Genomic DNA, 16,351 nt, shown 5'->3' with positions numbered 1-16,351 from the left:
TAGCCAGGAACATGTAAATCATCTAGGAGTGCCAAAATCGTGAGGTGTTTTTTGCACGTGTTCAATTTATAAACAGAAAAGCTAAGCTTGCGTATTTACGTTATTCCTCTTTCAAATTGTACATTATCTGATAGATAATAGATTGTAGTTTCAGTTTAACAGTGTATCGATAAATATGCTTTACTGATGTTAACATACCTTAGCACTAAGAGCTCAATGGTGAGCTATTTTGATAACTCGTCGCCAGTCGTAGGGAATATTTAGCTTCAAAAGACATATATTTCGAAGCTGCTTAGGCAATAGCTAAAAGCATATTCCTCTTTTAAGTTAGTGCAAATCACGAATTCTGGTTGTCATGGCAACGGAAAGAATAAAACCTTTACAAACCTATAAACCTGCTGCTCAGATGTCGAAACAATTTCGCAGAAATGGTGCTACAGTGACCATCTTTCAGGCTTCTTCAAACCGGGTCGATTCCTCAAGAAAACAGGGCTGCCTTAAATAGGCTTGTATTCCTTATAGAGGCGTATATGCACAACTTTAAAAGTCTTTTCTGAAACTACTTGTTCAAATTCAAAATAATTTCTCAGAATAAAAGTTAGTGTGATCCTCTGTCATGTTCGTGAAGATACTAAAATATGCCCATGCAACAGACTCTGGTGCAAATTTCATTGAATGTACAACCAGTCTTAAGTGTAATTGCTTGTTCAGAGCATTCATTTACCTGGTGTTCGAGGATCAAACGTTCCACAACATTGTCAAAAAGGAAATCATGGAATTTATAAAAGAAAATGAAATATTAGGCTTCAAGAGTCAAAACCAATGAATCGCTATTTACAACGTTTATGCATGCAGGACGAGGGTACACCGTGTACTAATCTGGTCATACATACATTCGCTACACTAACACATCAGCCTACATTTATGTGTTGCTACGGGCAGGAGCGTGGAGCCAATACCTACAAGTGCAAGCTATAAACCACTATCGAAAATTCCACCCAACGATAAAGCTGTGTTGATCAAGAACATAAATGACCACTTTAACATTATCCAAGATGTTGAGGGTGAAGAATACTTCAAGCCACATTACAAGCGTATTGGGGATTTTGTACCTCGAGAATACCGCAATTACTTGTCGAAGAAGACACTTATTGCGTCCCTTCGTACGTCCCTTGCTAACAACCGTGATACAGAAATGCTGCGGCAGAGAGGATGATATCGACGTGGTCAATATTAAACAGTACACAACTGTTAGACATAACGTTAAAGACTTGGAGCATTTTGCTAGAGTTTTTTTCACTAACATCTTTGTTTTTTGTTGTTGTTGCTTTGTTACTGGGATGATATTTATAACTTAGGTATCATATTTAAGTGTGGAACAATGTGTGTGCATATTTTCAACAAAGCTTTCAATGAAAAAGTTCCCATGGTTTGATTAACATTTTTGAAAATCTACTTTGTTGAAGTACTTGACGGACTTGCACGACTCAACCATCTTTCTGTTGACATTTTCAATAAATCAATATGAAGGTTTATTCCGATATGCATACAGTGAGTTACATTTGTTAGAAAGCTGACTTTCAATATAATACACTTGGAAATTACTGATAATAGTCGAAAGGACATTTATTTCATTAAAAAATCAACAAAAAGAAAAGAAAAGAATGTATACTTGCAATATACTGACCCTATTTAAAATTCTCTTTCATGAATTAATAAGTTTTAGATGCAATTATTTCGTCAATTTTGACGCTCTTGTAAATTTTAATTCCTGCTACCTTTAACAATATGTATGGGGGCCCGAGTGGCCGAGTGGTTTAAAGCGCTCTCCGCTACAGATCACTGCCATCTCACCTCTGTCTGCGTAGATTAGAATCTCGAATTCGGCCAATGTGGGTATGTGAGAAAGCTTTCCAGTACTTCTCGAGGGTCGGTGGTTCTTTTCCGGGATTTACTGGGTTCTTCCTCCACCATTAATACTGGCCGCAATGTATAGCCAGCCTATCCTGTGCTGAAAAATGGCGTTAAACCCTAAAACAGCTACAACTACAACAATATGTATGTTAAACAATTACATACCAGCCTTTAACACGTTTGTTAGTTCTTCAAATACGTCATTTTAAATAAGTGCGTTATTGCTATAAATTTAGGTCTTCGTTTGATAAGGTAACGCCAATCAACGTGGTCCACGTTTATTGGTACTGGTGGTAAATGAACATATTCATTAATATTTAATATCAATACTTTTCAAATGTACCCTAAAGAAGTAGGAAGTAAAAAACTGGAGGATCACTTCTGTAACAAGATGAACTGGGTTAGGGTCAGTTCATAACGAAAACACCTAGAATGGCAACGACAATACAATGTTTATATATAGACGGTATAAAGGTAGAAAAACCCTATACCAAAACTCGTGCACAAAAATTCTAAATAATAGATATTTAACATAATGATGCTCACTGAGTCAAATAACTGATATAGATAATATAGTTCCCAACTTTAACGAATTGCAATTTAAATGCAAAACGAACTGATATTTAATACAAATTGAACACAAAAAAGAAACAAGATATTAATTGCTCAAAGTAATTTCAGTCAAATAGTGATAAACGATTTTGCAAATAAATGATAATGATTTCCAAATAAATAATCATAACGATGTTCCCACAAATAACAAAGATTGTCGCTCAAAAAGCAATAATGATGTTAGCTCAAATAGCTATAAAGATTATATTTCTTGGCTAATAGCGATGATGGTGGTTTTTCTACCTGAGTAGCCATAATAATATGGAACCCAAATGTTGGAGATAGCCCGTGGTGTTCATATGACACGCACATGAATTTTCAGTCCTACCGCTGTCGAATGGTCAAGGAGTCACCACGAATGGCCGGCCCCTCCTAGCCTACATAAGGATCCCTTAGCCCCCTTTACTTCCCGCAGGTCCGTTGGTCCCAGGGTTTTGGTCTCTCAACATGAGATAAACACAATCTCCCTTCGAACCAACTTCACCACCGCCAGAAGCACATTAGGTACACATTAAGTCACACTCGTCATCCAAACCAGCACCACAGCTAAGACCACCCCCTCTAACACATATTTCCACAGCTGGCAACACAGACAACAGCTCTACAGTGACCCAGCACACACATCCAACACGGACAGTCACTCGATGGCTTTCACATCAGTTCCATTACATCACATCACAGCACAGTTCAGACAGATCACAACAACAAAGACGGACAGCATCGACAGCTCTACATCTCCCACACTCTCCAATACAGTCAGCCCAAACAAATTTGGCTGACCCCGACAAACATCGCCACTGTTCACAGTTTAACGATGGCTGCCCCAACACAAAACAGCTGAAAATATAAATCCTCAATCCCTGTAATACATGCGACACGGCAATGTATAAAATGCGATGACATATGTTATGCATGCGCGTACGTGGAGCTAATTACTTCATAGTAAATTGTTTCATAGAGATTACTGTACACGATCATCACAATCATCAGGTTCGTATGCGAATATGCATCCCACAGTCAGAATATTGCATCACATAATCTCGTCCCTCAAAACATCCAACATTTATGTGAATGCAATCGTTCAGGCCAGTTACATATTGGTAAAGTATCAAACAGACTATAATAAATTTAAATTACATTGCATTACACAGTTTCGAACTATCCAAGATACACAATAAATGTTAGAAAAACAAAATTGTTATATCCTGTTATATAGATAGAATAATATAATTCACATACCTCTACAGCTGGAGATATTGATCCGTAAAGTGGACAGTAGTTAATGGGGATACTTTAGCGACAATGGGACTTTAATGTTAAAATAGGGGGGTTGTACCCTGGCGACAATGGAAAATTTAACATTAGAGAAAAACTTTTGTACCCTGGCGACAAGGGGAATTTAACATGGGGAATAAATCGTGGGACTCTTGAGCGACAAGGGAAATTAAGATGGGGAAAATTGTTGGGTCACTCTAGCGACAAGGGGAATTTAACATGGAACTATAGAGTGGGTCTGTCTAGCGACAAGGGAAATTAACATGGGAATAGAGTGTGGGTCTGTCTGAGGACAATGGGAATTTAACACGGGGAATAGATCGTGGGACTGTCTAGGGACAATGGGAAATTTAACATGGGGAATAGATCGTGGGACTGTCTAGGGATAATGGGAAATTTAACATTACGGAAACCCCTAGGGGATATGGCCTCAAGGGAATTTAACATATGGAAATTTAACATATGGAAATTGAACATGGTGGGTCTGTATAGCGTCAAGTGGAATTGAACATGGTGGGATTGTCTAGGGACAATGATGGTAGAGGGTCAAACACAACAGAGACAGAGACATACATACACTAGTACAAGCGTGAGATTTACATATAAAGCATTACCAAGACCTGAAATCTCGCTGGGGTGTTCAAAAATTTGCATAATTGTAATGATGCTATAAATAGCTATAATCAAGGAAATGCTCAACGACAAAATCGATGTGACTAAAAGTAACGCTAAAATGACGAAATTGACCCAGAATTTAAAGGAAAATAAACATATCCCCGAAAATTAAGTAACAATGGTTTAGACTAAAATGGATAGAATTAGGAAATACTTACAATATCAACTTGTGTGACGATCGTGGATAAACACTCATGTATCTATTTATAGCTATAATCAGCTAAAATTCATATGAAATCCCACTATCTATTTATACTACAACTTGTGGGTTATTCCTTTGGAAAACCCCACTATCTTTTTATAGCCTCAGCTTGAGTGACGTTCCTGTTTATGAACTCTAGTACATATGTATAGCTACAACCTGTGGAAATCCCCAAGTCCATATTTATAGTCTTAAAATTTCCAGCGTCAGTGACGTCACTGTACTGAACACTAGGGGATAAATGTCAACAGTGTTTCAACTGGCTGACCTGAATACGCGCTACTGTAGGTAGGTAGGTTGAATGTATTTGATAGGGGTAAATGGAGTTTTATTGGGACAAACATAGACCTTTACACACACACACACACACACACACACACACACACACACGCACACCACAGAGGGAAGAAGAAAAAACAAACCCAAAATATACTATTCACACAGGGAAGAGGAAACACCCAACAAATATACTATCCAGACGTTCTTACGCACACACACACACACACACACACACACATACACACACAACAGATCGAAGAATAAAAAAAAATTAAAATATAGTATCCATACAAACGTACGCTAACGCGTACAAACCCCAAATATACTATCCATACAAACGTACGCGAACGCATACAAACCGCAAATATACTATCCACACAACGTCGCTAACGCATACAAACCCCAAATGTACTATAAATACAAACTTACGCGAACGCATACAAACCCCAAATATACTATCCACACAACGTCGCTAACGCATACAAACCCCAAATATACTATCCACACAAACGTACGCGAACGCATACAAACCCCAAATATACTATCCATACAAACTTACGCAAACGCATACAAAACCCCAAATCTACTATCCACACAACGTCGCTAACGCGTACAAACCCCAAATATACTATCCACACAACGTCGCTGACGCGTCCAAACCCCAAATATACTATCCACACAACGTCGCTAATGCATACAAACCCCAAATATACTATCACACAACGTCGCTAACGCGTACAAACCCCAAATATACTATCCACACTCGGGAGGAAGAAGAAAAAAAACAACCAAATATATGATCTACACAACGTACGCACACACACACACACACACACACCACAGAGGGAAGAAGAAAACCATTATACACTATCCACACGGAGTGAAGAAATACCCCTTTATATATATACTATCAACAGAGAGTGAAGAAAATAACCCATTATATTCCATCAACACAGAGTGAAGAAGAAAAAAGTTTTTTGAAAGCACCTGCAATGACCAACTCTGCCAAACACCTACACCTCACCCCCCACTCCCAACACTACAAAACCCATTTAACCCGTTATTTTATGGCATCAGTGTATGATTTAGGAAACATCAAGACACAAAATGATGGATGAATAGACTGACTATTGTTTACCGACTTGCATGCCTAAAGAGCGTGCGTGAAGGAAAACATCCTTCCATTTCAATTCTAACTAAAACATGATCCAGAGGGATAGAGAGAGGTGAAAGAGCACAATTTCATAAAGTGTGAGTAAAAACAAAACACGCCATCCTTATTATACAATGTCAAGACCAAGAGACACTTACGTTTTCTTTCTGGTCTATTCTCTTTTAGAAGGTAGTATGAAATTTCACATCAGGGCCAACGCATCGGCTCACATTGTCAATTTTTCCATTTCCATGTCTTCACTGGCACCAGTTTTTCCTCATCTTCAACTTCTTCTTCTTCTTCTGAATCCCTCTTCTCTTTTTCGTCTTGTTTCTGTTTCTTCTCTTTTCTCGTAGGGCACTCTGAATCCCAGTGTCCTTTCTCCTGACAACGATATTAGGTATCTTGACTTTTGTCTCTCTTTCTTAGACGAAGCAGGTATTCTGGAGACAAATACCCATTTACCTTTGCAGATATAGCAAACTTCATCAGCACTTACACACTTTCGTATGACAATCATCAAATCAACGACCAAAAGAGTAAGTTTTGTTGCCAATTTCGCCTGTGAATTATGCTTTCGTATGACTTTTGGCATATATTTGACCAGCAGGTCGATCTGTGCTGACTCTTCCATCTTCTTGATCGTTTGAGAGTGGAATGAATACTCTGACGTTAAGACACTTTCTCTATGTACAGGGACCTGCTGCGTATGAAACCTAGTCAAATGTAATTTTGCAATAAGATGAAACGATTTCATTGAGAAAGTAAAAGGCAATGACGTGCCGTGTCGCCTCACACAAGAGCTGAAGTGTTAGCTCAAATCCGTGTCAGCGATTTCGAAGACCACATAACTGAGCTTTAATCAATGTTCTCCACCTATGCCACAAAACCACGAGTCCTGCTTCACGCCAAAAGAAATTTCGTTCAGTCCGTAAAATATAGTATCACATCTGAGAAACGCAAAAACGAACTTCCAGAAAACTGAGAACGACGGCTTACACCTACAACGTGAAATGTATGAGTTCAAGTAGTGCGTAAAACTTAGTCAAATTAAATTTTTATAGTCAAGACGAAACGATCTCTTTTCGAAGAACAAAGCAGACACCAAGCGACAATGGCGATCCGTGTCACACAACACTTTTCAAAATGTGTATTATTAGAGGTTTGTTCTAGCGATCTGCACGGTTAAATTAAATGTTGATGTATTTTGCAATAAGACGGACACAATTTCCATGGGATCGCCCATGGTACCATTGTTCGTGCATTAGTTTAATTTTTTTAAATATTTTTTTATATAAATCGCCTATAGGATAGACCCAGTAAAGCATGGCCATTCTCGTCACTGTGTGAATAGCTACTCAAGTCAATTCGAAGTGAACGCGGTAAGAAAATAAGTATAGCCAATGAAATGGCTTACAACGGGTGATGCATTGTTTTGTTCTAAGACTGTGTGGCATAATCCCTACGCTCTTGCGTTGTTACCATTACAGTGCAGACAGACTGGAATGTGAACTTACAAGCCCTCTTTGTGTATTTTACCATTTCTTCTTACCACATCAAAATTAACATAAACACTTACACTCACATCGGTAGAGTCAGAACAGACGTGTTACAGTATTGAGGGGCATGTTATCTTTTTTTTTCTTCAAACTAATAAATTTGGGGTTTGTATGAAGTAAAGAACCTAAAGTACAGTGAAACTCAAGGATCATGACCCAATCTGTTTGTCTATTGATGCGTGTATCTACTTAAGAAGAAATATGATCTCTAAAACACAAAGAGATACGGCAAGCATGATTAGAATAAACACAACGATGTTTTCCTTCACGACCTTGTAATTTAGAGTTTCAATCCTCTTTCAAGACAAACTTGGTCTCCTTTTGTAGGGCTTGAAATAAAAAAACTGAAAAATCTTAAGCACTTTGCAATAGATAATTTCATCAACAGACTAAACAACATAAATACCGTTACAACACCAGAAATCCTTAAATCTTCTATCAAAAAGAAATGCATCAAAAAATTAAAGATTAACGATAACTACCCAATGAAACCGAATTTAACAAAGGCAATGACATGTGAAGAAATGTCTCTCACTTTGGAAAGGTAGGCGAATGTAATCTGTCATGCACCATCAACTTGAACAAATTATAAACAGAGAGAAATCTGAATTCAAAATTCATGTTTTTTAAAATTGTTTCGTTTCTTTTTTCTTTTTTTTGGAACAAATCTAAGCACTAATATAGAGTGGAAAAGGGAAAATGCACATAAAAGCTTTGATATTTCTGAAAAAATGAGGGGGTATTCCTAACGTTCATAATCACCTATATGTGCTTGGACTTGTCTGTGACTTATCCACAAAACAAGATGTACATATTTCTGGTCAAGCTGCAAGTGTGTGCGTGTTTTGGAAAATGGTAAAAATTGGATATACAATTTTCTCGTGACACTTATAAAGTGAAGAGTCTGTGCAAGTGTCAAAAGCCAAAGTCATATAAGTTTTGTATTTTGTACGGCTTGTAAAGATTTCCACTTTAGAAAATGTGAAGTATCACAAGTTATTATCACAAACAGAAGTGGAACATAGGGGCTTGCAAGAAAGAAAATAACCCAGACAGTTGGTGTCATCAAGAGTGCTAGAGACGGTACCCGAACTTGCTTGCTTGCTTACTTGAATTAAAGTGATTTTCGCTCCAATGGAGCATGTATCACTGGTTTAATTACGCACCGCGTGATTTTTAATTACTCCCGGGGAAGGAAAGAGAGCCTCATCCCCCAGGCTTTTATGTACTCACAGACTACTTTTAAATTTAGCCACTCAAGATGTAGGACTAACTAGTCCTTAACAACCTGACGGAAAGGCTTTAAACATGAGTGGGAATAGTCTCACCGCACCCTCATTTTTCTTAGTTGGTTTGAAATGCCTCAGGTGTCAACCCAAGCAGCATGTAAAGCCCGCTACGTTTGGTCGGTAGCGATAACGTCACATTAGGACACATGGGCGTGTGGCAGGTGGAAATAGTTCCACATTCTGCCACGTGTACGTTGTCCGAGCGTGGTAAAGGAGGAAAAAAGGTGCTCAGCAAGCCAGCGATGGATGTTAAGTACTCCCCAAAACGCCAGCCCGTACTTATTTCAAATTAAGTCGTGTCACCAAAAAAGAAGACGTGTACGACATCGAAGGCATTCTCGAACGCAGAACCCGTGAAGTGGGCAAACGACGTGTCAAAGAAGTCAAAGTACGTAGGAAAGGATATCCACCCAGTTTTAATTCTTGGATCGACGTTTCGCAAGTCATCGACTATAAAAAGAAAAGACCATCATGCCCTTTCACACAGATTCAGCTACTGCGATCACTCCTTCACCCAGTTCTTCTCTGCAAGATTTGCAAAAACAACCCTTGTGGGTGTGGTGTGGAGAACGTGTGCCTAAAGGCAAATCGTGTTTTTCTACCAAATCTTCGTGGTGTATTGTATCATCGGGGCAGCCATTGCCAATTTGAGTTTGCAACAAGGAGACAAACAATTGTGGACCATTTTATTAAGCAGTTGCATCGGTTACCTGCTTCCCAATCCCTTCCTGAAATTCTCCTCGAACTGGAAGAAAGGGAATCTTGCGTCCAGTGTCAGTCACCACTCTAACAACAACAACAACAACAACAACAACCCCATTTTGGGCGGAGACACTCCTCTGACTTCCAGTAACCCCTCGGACAGTCACAGAACTCTGGAATTATGAGTCACCCTAACCAATTTTACTTAACCTTACCCAGTGACAGTTCTATGGAGGTGTTTCCCAACAACATTTTGTGCTGTTACACGGTCAAGTTACCTCAAACCATCCAATTAGATCACGAAGCCCATTGGGAAGTGGCTTTGGTGGAAATCATTCACCCAACACAAATCAAAAACATCACCGAAAAGCAAAACACTTTCCAGGTGGAAATCCTGAATGCCCAGTTGGAAGAAGAAATCAATAAAATCGGGGTTTTAAGGGACACAAGACCAGCCAGCAATCCAGCCTTCATTATCTACACCTTGAAAATTCCTTCAGGTTATTATTTTAGTGGTGAACATTTGGTGGACACTATTGCGGACAAGTTCAACTTAGCCTTTGGCAAAGTACTGAACAGAGCCTAAAAAAGTGTAAAGATTGAGTACCATAAAGTGGCTTATCGTCTCATGATCAAATTTCAAGATACGGACACATTGTCCCTCAGGTTCAATGGTAGTTTGTTTGAAATTTTGGGTGGACATGCAGAAATGGTCGCAAACAATTTGAGCCCCAAGATCAACAGTAATATGGATTTTTACAGAGCTTTTGGAAAACCGGTACTGAACCAAGGACTGAATTTGATTTTTGTGTATTCCGATGTGGTGGAGTACAACGTGGTGGGACACACCTCCGTACCGTTACTGCGTGTAATTCCTTTCAAAGTGGATAGTGCCACGACCAGTGACCAGGAAGGTGGAAACACCTATCACGTACACCGCGAATTTGTACATCCTCATTATTTACCCGTCAGCAAATCTTATTTGGACACTGTCAACATTGCTTAAAAGGAGATCTGGGACAAAATATTCCATTCACTAAAGGGACAGTTACAGTGAAAATCCATTTTCGAAAACGGTTCTCTAACGAATTGTAAGTCAAGACAGCGACAAGAGACATTTCCACCCAATAAAATCTGACCAGATTCGTGTGGAAATTCAGTTTGCAGAAAATCTAAGCGCAGATAATATGGTGAACGTCATTATGTCTGCTGAATTTGACAATACGATAGAAATCAACAGTTTGAGAGAAGTCATTCTAGACTATTAGAAGTCATGGAAACCTTTTGTCAATGTTTATATAGTAGGGATTCTTTGGACATGGAATGTGAAGATCCTGAGGAAGGAAAACCCAAAGACAAAGACGAAGAAGTCACCATGATGAAATCGAGATGGCCAGAACAAGAAGCCCATTTAGTGTCCTGTTATGCTATAGTCTTGGCAGAAAAAATAAAGGAATTGATCAAGAAAGATTGCTATGGATGCCATAACGATCATCCCAGTCAAATTCAACACGATAAATGCCTGATGCTGAGTCAAGAAGAAAAATTGGACGAATATCTGGACGAAGCTTGGAGTCTCATCTCGGAAGAAGACGTCTTGCAACAGTGGTATAAAGGCTTGCGTGAACATACTTTTCCTCCATTAACAACTCAAGAGATCCATCGCATCGAAGCTCTCTTGGATCAGAGTTGGGAGACGAGACGTAGAAACGGTTACTTGTCAGACATTTTCAAGCAAAAAGTCAGGATCGAATTGATCACTTATCATTACCTGTGAAGAAGAAGAAGAAAACCACACAAATCAATGGATACCTGGGAACTTTATTACCTTTTGAACCACAGCTCGTACACGGCTTCCTGGAATCCTGTCGTCTGTGCTAAAGATGAACTCCCTCATCGCAAACCTCAAGACCATCAAGCTTATGTGATCAACACGGACGACAGTCATCTCCCAGGAACCCACTGGGTAGCCGTCTACTTTCCTCAAGAAGGATATGTGGAATATTTCGATTCGTACGGATTGCCTCCTCTAGAAGACGATATCATCGACTTTATGAGAAGAAATGCTCAGACCACCCGATTCAATAATGTGAAATTACAAGGCACAGATTCCTTGGTGTGTGGACAATATTGTGTGTATTTTCTGCATCATCACAGCCTGGGTTATTCCTTAGAACATTTAGTGACTCATTTTGATCCTCGTTCTTCTTCTAGAAACGATGTGAAAGTAGATCAATGGTTTTGTGACCATTATGCTTATCTTTTGTCTCAAGCTAGGAAACGTAGTGTCCATCAATGGCCTAATGACTTCCAACAGTGGAAATCACAATTTCATTCATAACGTTGTCAACCCTGTTTAAAGTAGAGTGTTAGTTGAAAAAAATGTTTCTGATTTGAAAAAAAATGTCTGATGTTATATTGTTTAATTATTGTTAGTGTTAAGTGATTCTGAGTAAAAAATGTTGTGTTTTGAAGAAAGAAAAAATGCCTTTGTGATTTGTTTGGCTATAGGTATTCTTATTCATGCTCTTTGACTTCTTACTATCCCTCTCATGACACTTACTGAACGGTCCGACTCGAAAACCGTGTGGGGATATTTTCCTTTACGTCCGCGCTTTGACTTTAAAAACCGGGGTAGTTTCCAGTCTAACCATCCATTGTCGACTCATCCTCCTACGAAGACGTGCTCCAGACTAGCTAAGTTGTACGAAGCCTATACGAATTTGCATAGGGTCATGAAAAGTCTGATATCGCGACCTGAAGAGATAGAGAATGTGAGAATGTTGAATGTCACTGAAGACCTGAAAGAAGAGCTCTTCAAGGAGGAAATCAAGAAGGAGAAAGAAGAATGGACGGAGAAGTACAGACTTCATAAATAGCAGAGAGAACAGCAACAGCAGCATCAGCAGTAGCAGCATGAACCTGACAGAGGCTTTCTCGACTGTCGTATCGATATCAAAGAGTTCTTCTTCTCTTTATGAAGAAGCAGACCTTATCCTGTGAGAAAGCATGTCGTCAGAGGAGGCTGCCATCTTATCACCTAAAAGATCGCCATAGCTTCAAGTTCACATAAAAAAAAAAAAAAAAACTTTTCAGGGCTACCACATACTCTCGAAAAGAAATAACATTCCATTGCCTATGATATGTTAGTCAGTTAGAAAAAAAAAAAAAAACAGAAGTGAGTCTATAAGCACATGATTTCTTTATCTTGGTTAGAAAGTGTGACTCTAAGCCCTTCGTTTCCGTCGCCTATCAAAATTTTTTAAATAGTGATGGTCAGTAAAAACTGAATGATTGTTTCTTTTAGGTCTGTGCGTTTTTTCTGTTGTTTTTTTTGTGATAATATGGATAATGTAAGTTCGGGTACAACGAAATTAAAATAATTAGACCCATAACTCGGTGTGGAGGGAAGAAATATACGCAACAGCAGCGGGAGCAAGAAATGCAGACCCAGCCAGTTAGCACTCCACCCACCTCGAGACCACAAATAACATCTAGTCAACAGCCGACTATACGTAACAAACAACCCACCCCGGAAAGAGTGGTGGCAGAAAAAAGGGCCAATTTTATGTTAGACAAACGGTATAGCAAACTCAGACTCAGTTATCGGAGGCACTAAGTTCTTCTCTCACTCCGATACTACAGGCAATCCCAGCTGAAATAATAACCACAACAACAATAACAGCGACAGACACCACAGCAGCGGATTTGAAACTATCTACCTCAACTGAAGAATTAGTATCAGAACCAGAAGAGGAAATAGAGGCGGTTGAGGAGGAGAAGGGGGACGCTGACCCTCGTTGATAAGTACACCGAAATGGGGCTAGATTAAGCATTGTATGACGTCAACAAAGCAAGACAGTGTATAAGAGCCATACAATACGTTGCCTACAAATCTCTGGACACCTTTAAACCAAGACCTTCTCAGTGGGAATTTGGGGTCAGATTTCTCCCCCAATTCGACAGACAAGCCTACACTGGATACCCCCCTCAGTCAACTTGAGGAAGCCGCTGCTTACATTGTCGCCCATCTTGGCTACGTATTTCCTGATATCAAGAATCATGAGACTAGGAGTGCGGGAAAGATCGTGAGGGCGAAAGAGAGACGTGGTACCTTCTAGCAGAAAAAAACCTTTTTAGGGCTCCAAAAGATTGCTTTTTATTAAATAGGGAACCATATTTGGCTTGGTATCCCTCCTTGACTAAACTATTCTCGAAACAAACTTGACCCATTGGAATACCGCAACAAACTTAACTTGTCAAACCTAACAGTGACAAAACTTATATATGTCGCTTAGACATATTAATTTAAATAAGACCAGTATGGTTATTTTTTTGTATACTAAGTACTAATATTAGATAGATACGTTAGGAAGTAGGAAATTTAACAGACTCGTTAGATTTGAACTAATTGCACAGGTGGAAAACACATTATTGGTACTTTTTATTGTCCATTAGCAAAAACGGGACTTGATTTGAAATAAGTACGGGCTGGCGTTTTGGGGAGTACTTAACATCCATCGCTGGCTTGCTGAGCACCTTTTTTCCTCCTTTACCACGCTCGGACATCGTACACGTGGCAGAATGTGGAACTATTTCCACCTGCCACACGCCCATGTGTCCTAATGTGACGTTATCGCTACCGACCAAACGAAGCGGGCTTTACATACTGCTTGGGTTGACACCTGAGGCATTTCAAACCAACTAAGAAAAATGAGGGTGCGGTGAGACTATTCCCACTCATGTTTAAAGCCTTTCCGTCAGGTTGTTAAGGACTAGTTAGTCCTACACCTTGAGTGGCTAAATTTAAAAGTAGTCTGTGAGTACATAAAAGCCTGGGGGATGAGGCTCTCTTTCCTTCCCCGGGAGTAATTAAAAATCACGCGGTGCGTTATTAAACCAGTGATACATGCTCCATTGGAGCGAAAATCACTTTAATTCAAGTAAGCAAGCAAGCAAGTTCGGGAACCGTCTCTAGCACTCTTGATGACACCAACCGTCTGGGTTATTTTCTTTCTTGCAAGCCCCTATGTTCCACTTCTGTTTGTGATAATAACTTGTGATACTTCACATTTTCTAAAGTGGAAATCTTTACAAGCCGTACAAAATACAAAACTTATATGACTTCGGCTTTTGACACTTGCACAGACTCTTCACTTTATAAGTGTCACGAGAAAATTGTATATCCAATTTTTACCATTTTCCAAAACACGCACACACTTGCAGCTTGACCAGAAATATGTACATCTTGTTTTGTGGATAAGTCACAGACAAGTCCAAGCATATATAGGTGATTATGAACGTTAGGAATATCCGCTCATTTTTCCAGAAATATCAAAGCTTTTATGTGCATTTTCCCTTTTCCACTCTATATTAGTGCTTAGATTTGTTCCCAAAAAAAGAAAAAGAAACGAAACAATTTTTAAAAAAATTAATTTTGAATTCAGATTTCTCTCTGTTTATAATTTGTTCAAGTTGATGGTGCATGACAGATTACATTCGCCTACCTTTCCAAAGTGAGAGACATTTCTTCACATGTCACTGCCTTTGTTAAATTCGGTTTCATTGTTTAGTTATCGTTAATCTTTAATTTTTTGATGCATTTCTTTTTGATAGAAGATTTAAGGATTTCTGGTGTTGTAACGGTATTTATGTTGTTTAGTCTGTTGATGAAATTATCTATAGCAAAGAGCTTAAGATTTTTCAGTTTTTTTATTTCAAGTCCTACAAAAGGAGACCAAGTTTGTCTTGAAAGAGGATTGAAACTCTAAATTACAAGGTCGTGAAGGAAAACATCGTTGTGTTTATTCTAATCATGCTTGCCGTATCTCTTTGTGTTTTAGAGGTCATATTTCTTCTTAAGTAAATACACGCATCAATAGACAGACAGATTGGGTCATGATCCTTGAGTTTCACTGTACTTTAGGTTCTTTACTTCATACAAACCCCAAATTTATTAGTTTGAAGAAAAAAAAAGATAACATGCCCCTCAATACTGTAACACGTCTGTTCTGACTCTACCGATGTGAGTGTAAGTGTTTATGTTAATTTTGATGTGGTAAGAAGAAATGGTAAAATACACAAAGAGGGCTTGTAAGTTCACATTCCAGTCTGTCTGCACTGTAATGGTAACAACGCAAGAGCGTAGGGATTATGCCACACAGTCTTAGAACAAAACAATGCATCACCCGTTGTAAGCCATTTCATTGGCTATACTTATTTTCTTACCGCGTTCACTTCGAATTGACTTGAGTAGCTATTCACACAGTGACGAGAATGGCCATGCTTTACTGGGTCTATCCTATAGGCGATTTATATAAAAAAAATATTTAAAAAAATTAAACTAATGCACGAACAATGGTACCATGGGCGATCCCATGGAAATTGTGTCCGTCTTATTGCAAAATACATCAACATTTAATTTAACCGTGCAGATCGCTAGAACAAACCTCTAATAATACACATTTTGAAAAGTGTTGTGTGACACGGATCGCCATTGTCGCTTGGTGTCTGCTTTGTTCTTCGAAAAGAGATCGTTTCGTCTTGACTATAAAAATTTAATTTGACTAAGTTTTACGCACTACTTGAACTCATACATTTCACGTTGTAGGTGTAAGCCGTCGTTCTCAGTTTTCTGGAAGTTCGTTTTTGCGTTTCTCAGATGTGATACTATATTTTACGGACTGAACGA

This window comes from Sinohyriopsis cumingii, chromosome 8 (genome assembly GCF_028554795.1).
Source record: "Sinohyriopsis cumingii isolate HCF-2022 chromosome 8, ASM2855479v2, whole genome shotgun sequence".
NCBI lineage: Eukaryota > Metazoa > Mollusca > Bivalvia > Unionida > Unionidae > Sinohyriopsis > Sinohyriopsis cumingii.
Note: the sequence above shows the minus strand (reverse complement) of the source record.